This window comes from Balaenoptera physalus (assembly GCF_965194825.1).
Source record: "Balaenoptera physalus genome assembly, chromosome: 1".
Lineage (NCBI taxonomy): Eukaryota > Metazoa > Chordata > Mammalia > Artiodactyla > Balaenopteridae > Balaenoptera > Balaenoptera physalus.
The window spans coordinates 97213119-97225680 of NC_138882.1; the positions used below are offsets into that span (position 1 = coordinate 97213119).

A 12562-nucleotide genomic window follows, 5' to 3' on the forward strand; every position below is an offset into this window, starting at 1 on the left:
ACTGGTTACTCTCACTTAACATCTTTTCGAGGCTCATCCATGTTGTAGCATGTACCAGTACTCCAATCCTTCTGTGACCAAATAAATAATATTCCATTGTATGGCTATATTACATTTGTTTATCCATACATTTAATGTTGCACATTGGGTTGTTTCCAACTTTTGGCTATTGTGAATAGTGCTATGAAACTCCTGTACAAGTATTTGTTTGAATACCTGTTCTCAATTTCGGGGGTATATACTTAGAATTGCTGGGTCTTGTTTTAATATTATGTTTAACTTTCGAGGAACTGCTAAACTGTTCCACAGTGGCTATACCATTTTATACCCCCATGAGCAATGTGCAAGTTTTCAAATTTCTCCACATTCTTGCCAATACATATTTTCCTTAAAAAATTATTATTATAGGGCTTCCCTGGTGGCGCAGTGGTTGAGAATCTGCCTGCTAATGCAGGGAACACGGGTTCGAGCCCTGGTCTGGGAAGATCCCACATGCCGCGGAGCAACTAGGCCCGTGAGCCACAACTACTGAGCCTGCGCGTCTGGAGCCTGTGCTCCGCAACAAGAGAGGCCGCGATAGTGAGAGGCCCGCGCACCGCGATGAAGAGTGGCCCCCGCTTGCCTCAACTAGAGAAAGCCCTTGCACAGAAACGAAGACCCAACACAGCCATAAATAAATTAAAAAAAAAAAAAATTATTATTATAGCCATCCTAGTGGGTAAAGAGCGGCATCTTGTGGTTCTGATTTGCATTTCTCTAATGACTAATAACGTTGAGTACCTTGTCATGCGCTTGTTGGTCACGTACACATCTTTTTTGGGAAACACCTATTCAAATCCTTTGCTCATTTTTTAATTGGGTTGTCCTTTTGTGGTTGAATTGTAAGAGTTCTTCACATATTCTGGACATTAAACCCTGATTTGCAAATATTTTCTCCCATTGTGTAGGTTGTCTTTTCACTTTCTTGATAATGTCCTTTGATGCACAAAAGCTTCTCATTTTGATGAAACCCAATTTATCTTTTCCTTTTGTTGCTCTTCTTTTGGTATTGTATCTAAAAATCCATTGCCAAATCCAAGGTCATTAAGATTTACCCCTCACATTTTCTTCTAAGAGTTTTATAGTTTAGTTCTTACATTTAGGTTATTGGTTAGTCCATTTTGAGTTTATGTTTGTATATGGCATAAAGTATGGGTGCAACTTCATTCTTTTGCATATGGATATTCAGGTGTCCTAGCACCACTTGTTGAAGAGACATTTCTTTTCCCATTGAATGGTCTTGGCATCTTTTTCAAAAATCAATTGGCCATAGATTTGTGAGTTTGTTTCTGGACTTCCTATTCTCTTGGTCCATACAGCTATCCTTATGCTAGTACCACACTGTTTTGATCACTGTAGCTTTGTAATAAGTTTTGTAATAAGGAAATGTGAGTCCTCCAACTTTGTTCTTCTTCAATATTGTTTTAAGTATTCAGCGTCCTGCACAATTCCATATGAGTTTACCACTTTTGCCAAAAGGGCTATTGCAATTTTAATAGGTATTACATTGAATCTGTAGATCACACTGGGTAGTATTGCCATCTTAACAATATTAAGTCTTCCAATACGTGAACATGGATGTCTTTCCACTTATTTAGGTCTTCTTTAGTATCTTTCAGCAAAGTTTTACAGTTTTCAGTGTGTCTTCCACTTTTGTGTAGTAAGGAATCTGGCCTTGTCTAAAGAGAGGTCTGGCCTTTGTCCCAGCTCCTGGGAGATGACCTCCACACCCTTGCAATTTCCCAAGTGATAGGAGTGTCTCTGTAATTCATAGTGGGTCCCTCAGACCAACTCTGACAGTTTATGCTAATGAGGTGTCTAAGGGTGGGCCCCTTCTCAGTTCAGGCTAATGAAATGACTCAGGGTAGGGCTGGCAATGTCAGAAAGACCGACAATGTGATTGGAGAGTTAGGGCTTTGTGTCACATGGTAACAGCCCAAACTTCAGGGAGGCAGGTGACTGGAGATTTTAGTTTGATCACATGGACTATGAGTCATGCCAAGTAACGAAGCCTCACAAAGCAATGGACACCAGGGCTTGAGTGATATCCCAGGTTGGCAATACTCTTAGAGCACTGTCACACATCATAGCTGAGAGGAGATAACTCCACTCAGGACCTCACCTGGAGAGGACAACCAGAACTGTGAGTTTGGACCCCTCCCAGATTCTGCCCTATGCTACTCTTCCCTTGCTTGATTTCAGTGTACCCTTTTTCTGTAATAAATGTGACTGTGAATATAATAGCTTTCAGGGTGTTCTGTGAGTCTTTCTAGCAAATTATTGATCCTAAGCAAGGTTATGAGAACCCCCTAATTTATGGCCAGATGGTCTGAAGTGAGGGTGACCCTGCAGACCCCCAATCTTGCAGATGGTGTCTGAAGTAAGGGCAGTTTTGTGGGCAGTGTTTCTTCAGAAAGTAGAGTTGCCTAAAATCTTTGCAACCTCCTTAGTTAAACCTATCCCTAGGTGTTTTTATTCTTTTGGATGCTACTGTAAATGAAATTATTTCCTTAATTTCCTATTTATTCATTTTTAAAAAATACTTTTTGAGCACTTGTTATATGCTAGGCTCTGTTCCAAGGGCTTCACAAACACTAATTTTATTCCCCTAGCAACCTTAATTAGGTACTTTGTTGGAAACTGGGCAGTCTGGCTCCTGAGTCCATATTCTGAACCCACTATACTGTTGCTTCACGTGCCTTCTTTGAGAAGTTTCCTGGGAATCTCTTATCTACCTCTTCGCACTGCCATTCCATAGTACAGGCCCTTATAAATTTACACCCGAGCCACAGTCTCCCACTGTCTCCCTAACTCAACTATCTACCATCTACTCTGAATGCTGCTGCCACTAACAATCCTGAAGCACTGCTGATCTAAGTCCTGGCCACTCCAGTGACCTTAAGTGCCTTTCTTCTCTGCATTTACAAAGGTAAAAAACAATTACTGCTCACAAGCAGTACTTGACCATAGATTCTGCAATGTCTTCTACTAACATACTGAACTGTTACTGAAAACTTTGCTGTGAAACAGGCAGAGTGGTTGAGAGGAGGTCGCAAGGCCTGATCCCACAAACCCCACTCCTCCTCAACCTCAGGTTATTCATTTGCAAAACAGAAAGGCCTATAAGGCCTATTCTTAAGTGTTGTGGGAATGAAGTGTGTGTGTGAGACAAAAGGTGGAGTGGTAGAACAGGTCCTGGCATGAGCAGATGCTCAAGAAATGTGGACTGATTTGTATCTCAGTTGCCCCAAAGAACTTGTAAATTCTTTGAAGGCAAGGGGGGCCTTGACATACTTTTTTGGTATTTCTCAAATCAAGATTATTTAATCATTTTAACAGATACACTTTGGTATCTGGACTTGCTCAAGAACCATGGCTCTTATGACAAAAACCAGGCTCTGAAGTCTGACTTCAAATGTTGGCCACTACTAGGTCAGTGGCCTCTGTAAAGTTACTCAACCCCTCTGAACCTCAGGTCCTTTATTTGTAAACTATCAATAGTACCTACTCCACAGGGTCATGAGGATTCAGGTGAAGTGTTTAGTATATAATCAATCCCCCCAAAACTGCCAGCCATAATTACATCCTGTCCCAAACATTCAGTGTCCACAAAAATTTGGCCTCTCTGCAATCTTCATTTCTCCATCTTTCACACACACACACACACACACACACACACACACACACACACACACACACACACACACACACACACACCCTCCCCTTCTTGGACCAATCTTGCCATCCTCTTACCCGCTCTTCTTTCCCGACTTCTGTGTACCTCAAAGACCATGGAAATCTAAATGAGGTCGCTTCTACTACTGTTGCCATTTTAGGGAGCAGGAAACAGGCCCTGAGGGTTTGAGCGACTTCCCCGAGGTCACGGAACTCAAGCAGCGAGCCCACAGCCCACGCTCTTAACCTCTAGCCCTCGGCCTCTTCCCGGGTCGGAGGTGCACCCGCGTGCACTCAAACCCCGCCCAGTCCCCCACTTCCAGTCACTTCCCCGCTCTTCCGCGCGCCCATCTCCCCCCACACCTGAATCAGGCCCCGGGGGCACGCCCCATCCGTCCTTAGCGGTTTCCCCTTTCCTCCGCCAGGGACTGAGGGTGAGGCCGACATTGGCGTCCCGCACGCGTGGTGGTGAGCGCGACGTTGCGGGGCAACACCCGACGGGAGCGGGAGCCGACGCCGGCGGCCGAGGCGGAACCACACAGAAGTCAGCGCTGTGAGGGCGGGCGGAGGGGGCGGGGGGCCGTAGGGCCAACTCCGCCTCCTGCGTGCATGCTCCGGCCGGCGCGGTATAAGGCGGCGGCGCCCACCCCTCCCCACAGTGTCTGGCGAACTCCCACCGCGTGGTGGGCGCTTGGCGCCGAGAGGAGCGCCGCCCCGAGCCGCCCCGTCACGTCACGTCACGCTCACGCGGCGCCGCGACCCGCGCACAACGGTTAGATGGGTAACAGCGGGTGGCGTGCTGGGAGCCCTGGCTGCTTGGGCGGGGTGGGAGGGAGCCTCGGGGAACGGAGAGCTTGGTTTCCGGGGGGCGGGGGGCGGCCCTGCGAGGGCTTCGTGGCTGCCGCGCCGCGGAGCAGCGAGCGGTTGGTGAAGGAGGTGCGGACAGGTGTCCCGGCCAAGTGTCCCGGTCACCGGCGCGGGGAGATGCGTGAGATCGTGGTGACCTGGGGGAAATCTCTTCCTCCCCACTGGGGATGCTTTCCATCCGGAAGAGTAATGACCTGAGGCTATAAAATCTGATAGCGTTGATTAACCACTTGTCTCCAGGATCTCTTGGCCAGGTTGTGCCTGAGCGAGGGGTGGGGGTGGGGGGTGGTATGGGGTGGGAGATTGTTTTGGCGTTGTGGCATGCCACCTGTAACCTTTTTTTTTTTTAACATCTTTATTGGAGTATAATTGCTTTACATTGTTGTGTCAGTTTCTGCTGAATAACAAAGTGAATCAGCTATACATATACATATATCCCCATATCTCCTCCCTCTTGTGTCTCCCTCCCACCCTCCCTATCCCACCCCTCTAGGTGGACACAAAGCACGGAGCTGATCTCCCTGTGCTATGCGGCTGCTTCCCACTAGCTATCTATTTTACATTTGGTAGTGTATATATGTCCATGCCACTCTCTCACTTCGTCCCAGCTTACCCTTCCTCCTCCCGGTGTTTGCAAGTCCATTCTCTACGTCTGCGTCTTTATTCCTGTCCTGCCCCTAGGTTCTTCAGAACTTTTTTTTTTTTTAGATTCCATATATATATGTTAGCATACGGTATTTGTTTTCCTCTTTCTGACTTACTTCACTCTGTATGACAGATTCTAGGCCCATCCACCTCACTACAAATAACTCAATTTCGTTTCTTTTTATGGCTGAGTAATATTCCATTGTATATATGTGTCACATCTTCTTTATCCAGTCATCTGTCAGTGGACACTTAGGTTGCTTCCATGTCCTGGCTATTGTAAATAGTGCTGCAGTGAACATTGTGGTACATGAGTCTTTTTGAATTATGGTTTTCTCGGGGTATATGCCCAGTATTGGGATTGCTGGGTCATATGGTAATTCTATTTTTAGTTCTTTAAGGTGTTCTCCAGAGTGGCTGTATCAATTTACATTCCCACCAACAGTGCAAGAGGGTTCCCTTTTCTCCACACCCTCTCCAGCACTTACTGTTTGTAGATTTTTTTGATGATGGCCATTCTGACCTGTGTGAGGTGATAACTCATTGTAGTTTTGATTTGCATTTCTCTAATGATTAGTGATGTTGAGCATCCTTTCATGTGTTTGTTGGCAATCTGTATATCTTCTTTGGAGAAATGTCTATTTAGGTCTTCTGCTTATTTTTGGATTGGGTTGTTTGTTTTTTTGATATTGAGCTGCATGAACTCCTTGTATATTTTGGATATGAATCCTTTGTCAGTTGCTTCTTTTGCAAATATTTTCTCCCATTCTGAGGGTTGTCCTTTGGTCTTGTTTACAGTTTCCTTTGCTGTGCAAAAGCTTTTAAGTTTCATTAGGTCCCATTTGTTTATTTTTGTTTTTATTTCCATTTCTCTAGGAGGTGGGTCAAAAAGGATCTTTCTGTGATTTATGTCATAGAGTGTTCTGCCTGTTTTCCTCTGAGAGTTTTATAGTGTCTGACCTTACATCTAGGTCTTTAATCCATTTTATTTTTGTGTATGGTGTTAGGGAGTATTCTAATTTCATTCTTTCATATGTAGCTGTCCAGTTTAACCAGCACCACTTATTGAAGAGGCTGTCTTTTCTCCATTGTATATCCTTGCCTCCTTTATCAAAGATAAGGTGACCATATGTGTGTGGGTTTATCTCTGGGCTTTCTACCCTGTTCCATTGATCTATATTTCTGTTTTTGTGCCAGTACCATACTGTCTTGATTACTGTAGCTTTGTAGTATAGTCTGAAGTCAGGGATCCTGATTCCTCCAGCTCTGTTTTTCTTTCTCAAGACTGCTTTGGCTATTTGCGGTCTTTTGTGTTTCCATACAAATTGTGAAATTTTTTGTTCTAGTTCTGTGAAAAATGCCAGTCGTAGTTTGATAGGGATTGCACTGAATCTGTAGATTGCTTTGGGTAGTATAGTCATTTTCACAATGTTGATTCTTCCACTCCAAGAACATGGTATATCTCTCCATCTGTTTTTATCGTCTTTAATTTCTTTCATCACTGTCTTATAGTTTTCTGCCTACAGGTCTTTTGTCTCCTTAGATAGGTTTAGTCCTAGGTATTTTATTCTTTTTGTTGCAGTGGTAAATGGAAGTGTTTCCTTAATTTCTCTTTCACATTTTTCATCATTAGTGTATAGAGATGCAAGAGATTTCTGTGCATTAATTTTGTATCCTGCTACTTTACCAAATTCATTGATTAGCTCTAGTATTTTTCTGGTAACATCTTTAGGATTCTCTGTGTATAGTATCGTGTCATCTGCAAACAGCGACAATTATACTTCTTCTTTTCTGATTTGGATTGCTATTATTTCTTTTTTGTCTCTGATTGCTGTGCCTAAACTTCCAAAACTATGTTGAATAATATTGATGAGAGTGGGCAACCTTGTCTTTTTCCTGATCTTAGTGGAAGTGGTTTCAGTTTTTCACCATTGAGAATGATGTTGGCTGTGGGTTTGTCATATATGACCTTTATTATATTGAGGTAAGTTCCCTCTGTGCCTACTTTCTGGAGGGTTTTTTATCATAAGTCGGTGTTGAATTTTGTCAAAAGCTTTTTCTGCATCTATTGAGATGCTCATATGGTTTTTCTCCTTCAATTTGTTAATATGGTGTATCACATTGATTGTGTACATATATTGAAGAATCCTTGCATTCCTGGAATAAACCCCACTTGATCATGGTGTATGATCCTTTTAATGTGCTGCTGGATTCTGTTTGCTAGTATTTTGTTGAGGAGTTATGCATCTATGTTCATCAGTGATATTGGCCTGTAGTTTTCTTTTTTTGTGACATCCTTGTCTGGTTTTGGTATCAGGGTGATGGTGGCCTCATAGAATGAGTTTGGGAGTGTTCCTCCCTCTGCTATATTTTGGAAGAGTTTGAGAAGCATAGGTGTTAGCTCTTCTCTAAATGTTTGATAGAATTTGCCTGTGAAGCCATCTGGTCCTGGGCTTTTGTTTGTGGAAGATTTTTAATCACAGTTTCAATTTCAGTGCTTGTGATTGGTCTGTTTATATTTTCTATTTCTTCCTGGCTCAGTCTTGGAAGGTTGTGCTTTTCTAAGAATTTGTTCATTTCTTCCAGGTTGTCTATTTTATTGGCATGTAGTTGCTTGTAGCAATCTCTCATGATCCCTTGTACTTCTGCAGTGTCAGTTGTTACTTCTCCTTTTTCATTTCTAATTCTGTTGATTTGAGTCTTCTCCCTTTTTTTCTTGATGAGTCTGGCTAATGGTTTATCAATTTTGTTTATCTTTTCAAAGAACCAACTTTTGGCTTTACTGATCTTTGCTATCGTTTCCTTCATTTCTTTTTCATTTATTTCTGATCTGATCTTTATGATTTCTTTCCTTCTGCTAACTTTGGATTTTTTTTTCTTCTTCCTCTAATTGCTTTAGGTGTAAGTTTAGGTTGTTTATTTGAGATGTTTCTTGTTTCTTGAGGTAGGATTGTATTGCTATAAACTTCCCTCTTAGAACTGCTTTTGCTGAATCCCATAGGTTTTGGGCTGTCGTGTTTTCACTGTCATTTGTTTCTAGGTATTTTTTGATTTCCTCTTTGATTTCTTCAGTGATCTCTTGGTTATTTAGTAGTGTATTGTTTAGCCTCCTTGTGTTTGTATTTCTTACAGTTTTTTTCCTGTAATTGATATCTAGTCTTATAGCGTTGTGGTCAGAAAAGATACTTGCTACGATTTCAATTTTCTTAAATTTACCAAGGCATGATTTGTGACCCAAGATATGATCTATCCTGGAGAATGTTCCATGAGCACTTGAGAAGAAAGTGTATTCTGTTGTTTTTGGATGGAATGTCCTATAAATATGAATTAAGTCCATCTTGTTTAATGTGTCATTTAAAGCTTGTGTTTTCTTATTTATTTTCATTTTAGATGATCTGTCCATTGGTGAAAGTGGGGTGTTAAAGTCCCCTACTATTATTGTGTTGCTGTCAATTTCCCCTTTTATGGCTGTTAGCATTTGCCTTATGTATTGAGGTGCTCCTATGTTGGGTGCATAAATATTTACAATTGTTATATCTTCTTGGATTGATCGCTTGATCATTATGTAGTGTCCTTCTTTGTCTCTTGTAATAGTCTTTATTTTAAAGTCTATTTTGTCTGATATGAGAATTGCTACTCCAGCTTTCTTTTGATTTCCATTTGCATGAAATATCTTTTTCCATCCCCTCACTTTCAGTCTGTATGTACCCCTAGGTCTGAAGTGGGTCTCTTGTAGACAGCTTATATATGGGTCCTGTTTTTGTATCCATTCAGCCAGTCTATGTCTTTTGGTTGGAGCACTTAATCCAGTTACATTTAAGGTAATTATCGATATGTATGTTACTATTACCATTTTCTTAATTGTTTTGGGTTTGTTATTGTAGGCCTTTTCCTTCTCTTGTGTTTCCCACTTAGAGAAGTACCTTTAGCCTTTGTTGTAAAGCTGGTTTGGTGGTGCTGAATTCTCTTAGCTTTTGCTTGTCTGTAAAGGTTTTAATTTCTCCATCGACTCTGAATGAGATCCTTGCTGGGTAGAGTAATCTTGGTTGTACGTTTTTCCCTCTCATCCCTTTAAATATGTCCTGCCACTCCCTTCTGGCTTGCAGAGTTTCTGCTGAAAGATCAGCTGTTAACCTTATGGGGATTCCCTTGTATGTTATTTGTTGCTTTTCCCTTGCTGCTTTTAATATTTTTTCTTTGTATTTAATTTTTGAGAGTTTGATTAATATGTGTCTTGGCGTGTTTCTCCTTGGGTTTATCCTGCATGGGACTCTCTGTGCTTCCTGGACTTGATTATTTCCTTTCCCATATTAGGGAAGTTTTCAACTATAATCTCTTCAAATATGTTCTCAGTCCCTTTCTTTTTCTCTTCTTTGAGACCCCTATAATTCAAATGTTGGTACGTTTACTGTTGCCCCAGAGGTCTCTGAGACTGTCCTCAATTCATTTCATTCTTTTTTCTTTATTCTGCTCTGCAGTAATTATTTCCACTATTTTATCTTGCAGGTCACTTATCCGTTCTTCTGCCTCAGTTATTCTGCTATTGATTCCTTCTAGAGAATTTTTAATTTCATTTATTGTGTTATTCCTCATTGTTTGTTTGCTCTTTAGTTCTTCTAGGTCCTTGTTAAACGTTTCTTGTATTTTCTCCATTCTGTTTCCAAAATTTTGGGTCATCTTTACTATCATAACTCTGAATTCTTTTTCAGGTAGACTGCCTATTTCCTCTTCATTTGTTTGGTCTGGTGGGTTTTTACCTAGCTCCTTCATTTGCTGCATATTTTTCTGTCTTCTCATTTTGCTTAACTTACTGTGTTTGGGGTCTCCTTTTCACAGGCTGCAGGTTTGCAGTTCCCTGTTGTTTTTGGTGTCTGCTCCCAGTGGGTAAGGTTGGTTCAGTGGGTTGTGTAGGCTTCCTGGTGGAGGGGACTGGTGCCTGTGTTCTGGTGGATTAGGCTGGATCTTTTCTTTCTGGTGAGCAGGGCTGTGTCTGGTGGTGTGTTTTGGGGTGTCTCTGACCTTATTATGATTTTAGGCAGCCTCTCTGCTAATGGGTGGGGTTGTGTTCCTGTCTTGCTATTTGTTTGGCATGGGGTGTCCAGCACTGGAGGTTGCTGGTTGTTGAGTGGAACTGGGTCTTAGCATTGAGACGGAGATCTCTGAGAGCTCTCGCCAGTTGATATTATGTGGGGCCGGGAGGTCTTTGGTGGTCCAATGTCCTGAACTCGGCTCTCCCACCTCAGAGGTTCAGGCCTGACACCCGGCCAGAGCACCAAGACCCTTCCTCATGTTTAGACTTCCATCACCCATCTGGCAGGGAGCAAGCCTCCTCAAAGCCCACGCAGCCGTCTTCCGGGAGGAAACACCAAACCCAACAGAAGCCTGCAAGACAAAAGCAACTCAGCAAGATCCCCTGACAGCTGAGAGCACGTTTTCTTCCTCTTTTTCTTTGATCTGTTGCTATACGCACTCTGCCCAAGACAACATCAAGTTTCTCAAGCTTTGCTTCCCATCCTATGAAAAGTTGGGCGCAGGGCCACTGTAACCTTCTAATCTTTAAACTCTTTTAAACTTTTTTCCCTCTTCCTTTGACTCATCCTGAGTTCTACCCCATTCTTGATTCTCCATGACTTTGTCCATAGAAATTCCATTTTCTCCTCAAATCCTACCTATCCCTTGTCTCCATTGTATTTTTTAAAAATATTTATTTATTTAGGCTGCGCCAGGTCTTAGTTGTGGCACATGGGATCTTTTAGTTGCAGCATGTGGACTCTTAGTTGTGGCATGCAGACTTCTTGTGGCATGGATGTGGGATCTAGTTCCCCAACCAGGGATCAAACCCAGGGCCCCTGCATTGGGAGCATGGAGTCTTACCCACTGGACCACCAGGGAAGTCCCTCCACTGTATTTTTTGTATTATGTGAATCTTTACACTTGTATTATTTTTGCTTACTTTGTCTCCTCTGTTGTAAGTTTCTAAGGTAGTAGCTGTCTTTGAAGTTCCCATAATGCATAGTTAAATGGAACAGTGTGTCTTGAGCAACTTTTTGGCTAATTACCGTGACCCATGGAATTCTCTCTTCTTGTGGATCCAGTAATATCTGTTACTTTATTTAAATTAGCACCAAACCTTGTCTTCAGTAATTCCCTCTAAGGTGTAGGCCTTTGTCATGCCAATTGCCGGTAACCCCTCTAGAGGTTGATGATTCAGATTTAGGATGCAAATTAGAAATGCACAATTTTACCTCGCTCTGTTGTGATTGTACCTTGCTGATGTTTGTCATTTTTCATACAGAAAACAGTCCCCTAAGGGGAGCAGATTAACAGTTTACTGTATTTTTTTTAGGAAAGTAAAATAGATTGTTGAAATTACTGTAAGTGTATTATAAAGTGATTTTTGTTTTACTGACAGTATATTCTAGGACTTACATTGTCAGCATTTAAAGACTTAAGTTTAACCTATAATCATATTTTGAGGTAACAAAATTTCATTTTTGATACTTTTTTAGTGTCCAGAAATGCCCTTTAAAACAACTTTGCAAATAACTATTTATCTGTGCTTAGTGTAAGTAGTGCTTATGTTAGACAAACGATACTTAATTTATTAGTCTTTTGTGGATTATCAGGTACTTTACAAAAACAACTTTGTTACTTCTTTGAAGTAGTGGGCTCAGATGTAGTAGTAATAATGATGTTCAGACTCAGTGATGGATATTAAACAATTATGTATACAGGAAAGAACTGAAAGGAGATAAATGTAATTGTCTTGAATTTGGGATGAAAAAAAATTTTTTTAATATCTTTATTGGAGTATAATTGCTTTACAATGGTGTGTTAGTTTCTGCTTTATAACAAAGTGAATCAGCTATACATACACATATACCCCCATATCTCCTCCCTCTTGCTTCTCCCTCCCACCCTCCTATCCCACAAAAATATGGAACACTTCACGAATTTGTGTGTCATCCTTGCGCCGGGGCCATGCTAATCTTCTCTGTATCATTCCAATTTTAGTATATGTGCTGCCGAAGCAAGCACTGGGATGAAAACTTTAAGAATGATGAGTAAAGCATAGAGGTAAAATTTTAGTCTTTATTCATAAAAACCTATGAGATACTTTTAATAAAACCAACTATAAAACTATTAAAAATTATGAAGCTAATTATAGTGTTAAATATTTCAGTAAGCAGTTCAAGTCATACTTTTTTTTTTTTTTTTTCAAGAAAAGGAAGAACAACTTTCTCTGCTGTCTTCCTCCTTGTGACTACTTATTTTCCCAACTTGGCCTGAAAGAACTAGGTGTGAAGTAGATACCAGCAGTGGTATACTAGCATTT

General features: G+C 41.4%; 1 protein-coding gene and 1 long non-coding RNA gene across 4 annotated transcripts in view; one reads left to right on the forward strand and one right to left on the reverse strand.

Annotated features, from left to right (window-relative positions):
• The window catches only part of LOC309660185, a 41357-nt gene extending 37151 nt beyond the window's left edge, over window positions 1–4206 (reverse strand). For both annotated transcript variants that reach the window (XR_014263246.1, XR_014263247.1), the window contains exon 1: window positions 4078–4206. This is a non-coding gene — a long non-coding RNA (uncharacterized lncRNA). The remainder of the gene's footprint in view (window positions 1–4077) is intronic.
• LOC309659507 (monocarboxylate transporter 1-like) overlaps window positions 1–12562 on the forward strand; it is a 147179-nt gene that overhangs the window by 105891 nt on the left and 28726 nt on the right. Inside the window, exon 1 of one of the 2 annotated variants that reach the window (XM_082459365.1) lies at window positions 4336–4486. The exons of the other annotated variant lie outside the window; for it this stretch is intronic. The gene's annotated coding sequence lies outside the window, so the exon portion shown is untranslated. Of the gene's footprint in view, window positions 1–4335; window positions 4487–12562 lie in introns of those variants that run through there. 2 annotated transcript variants of the gene reach the window in all.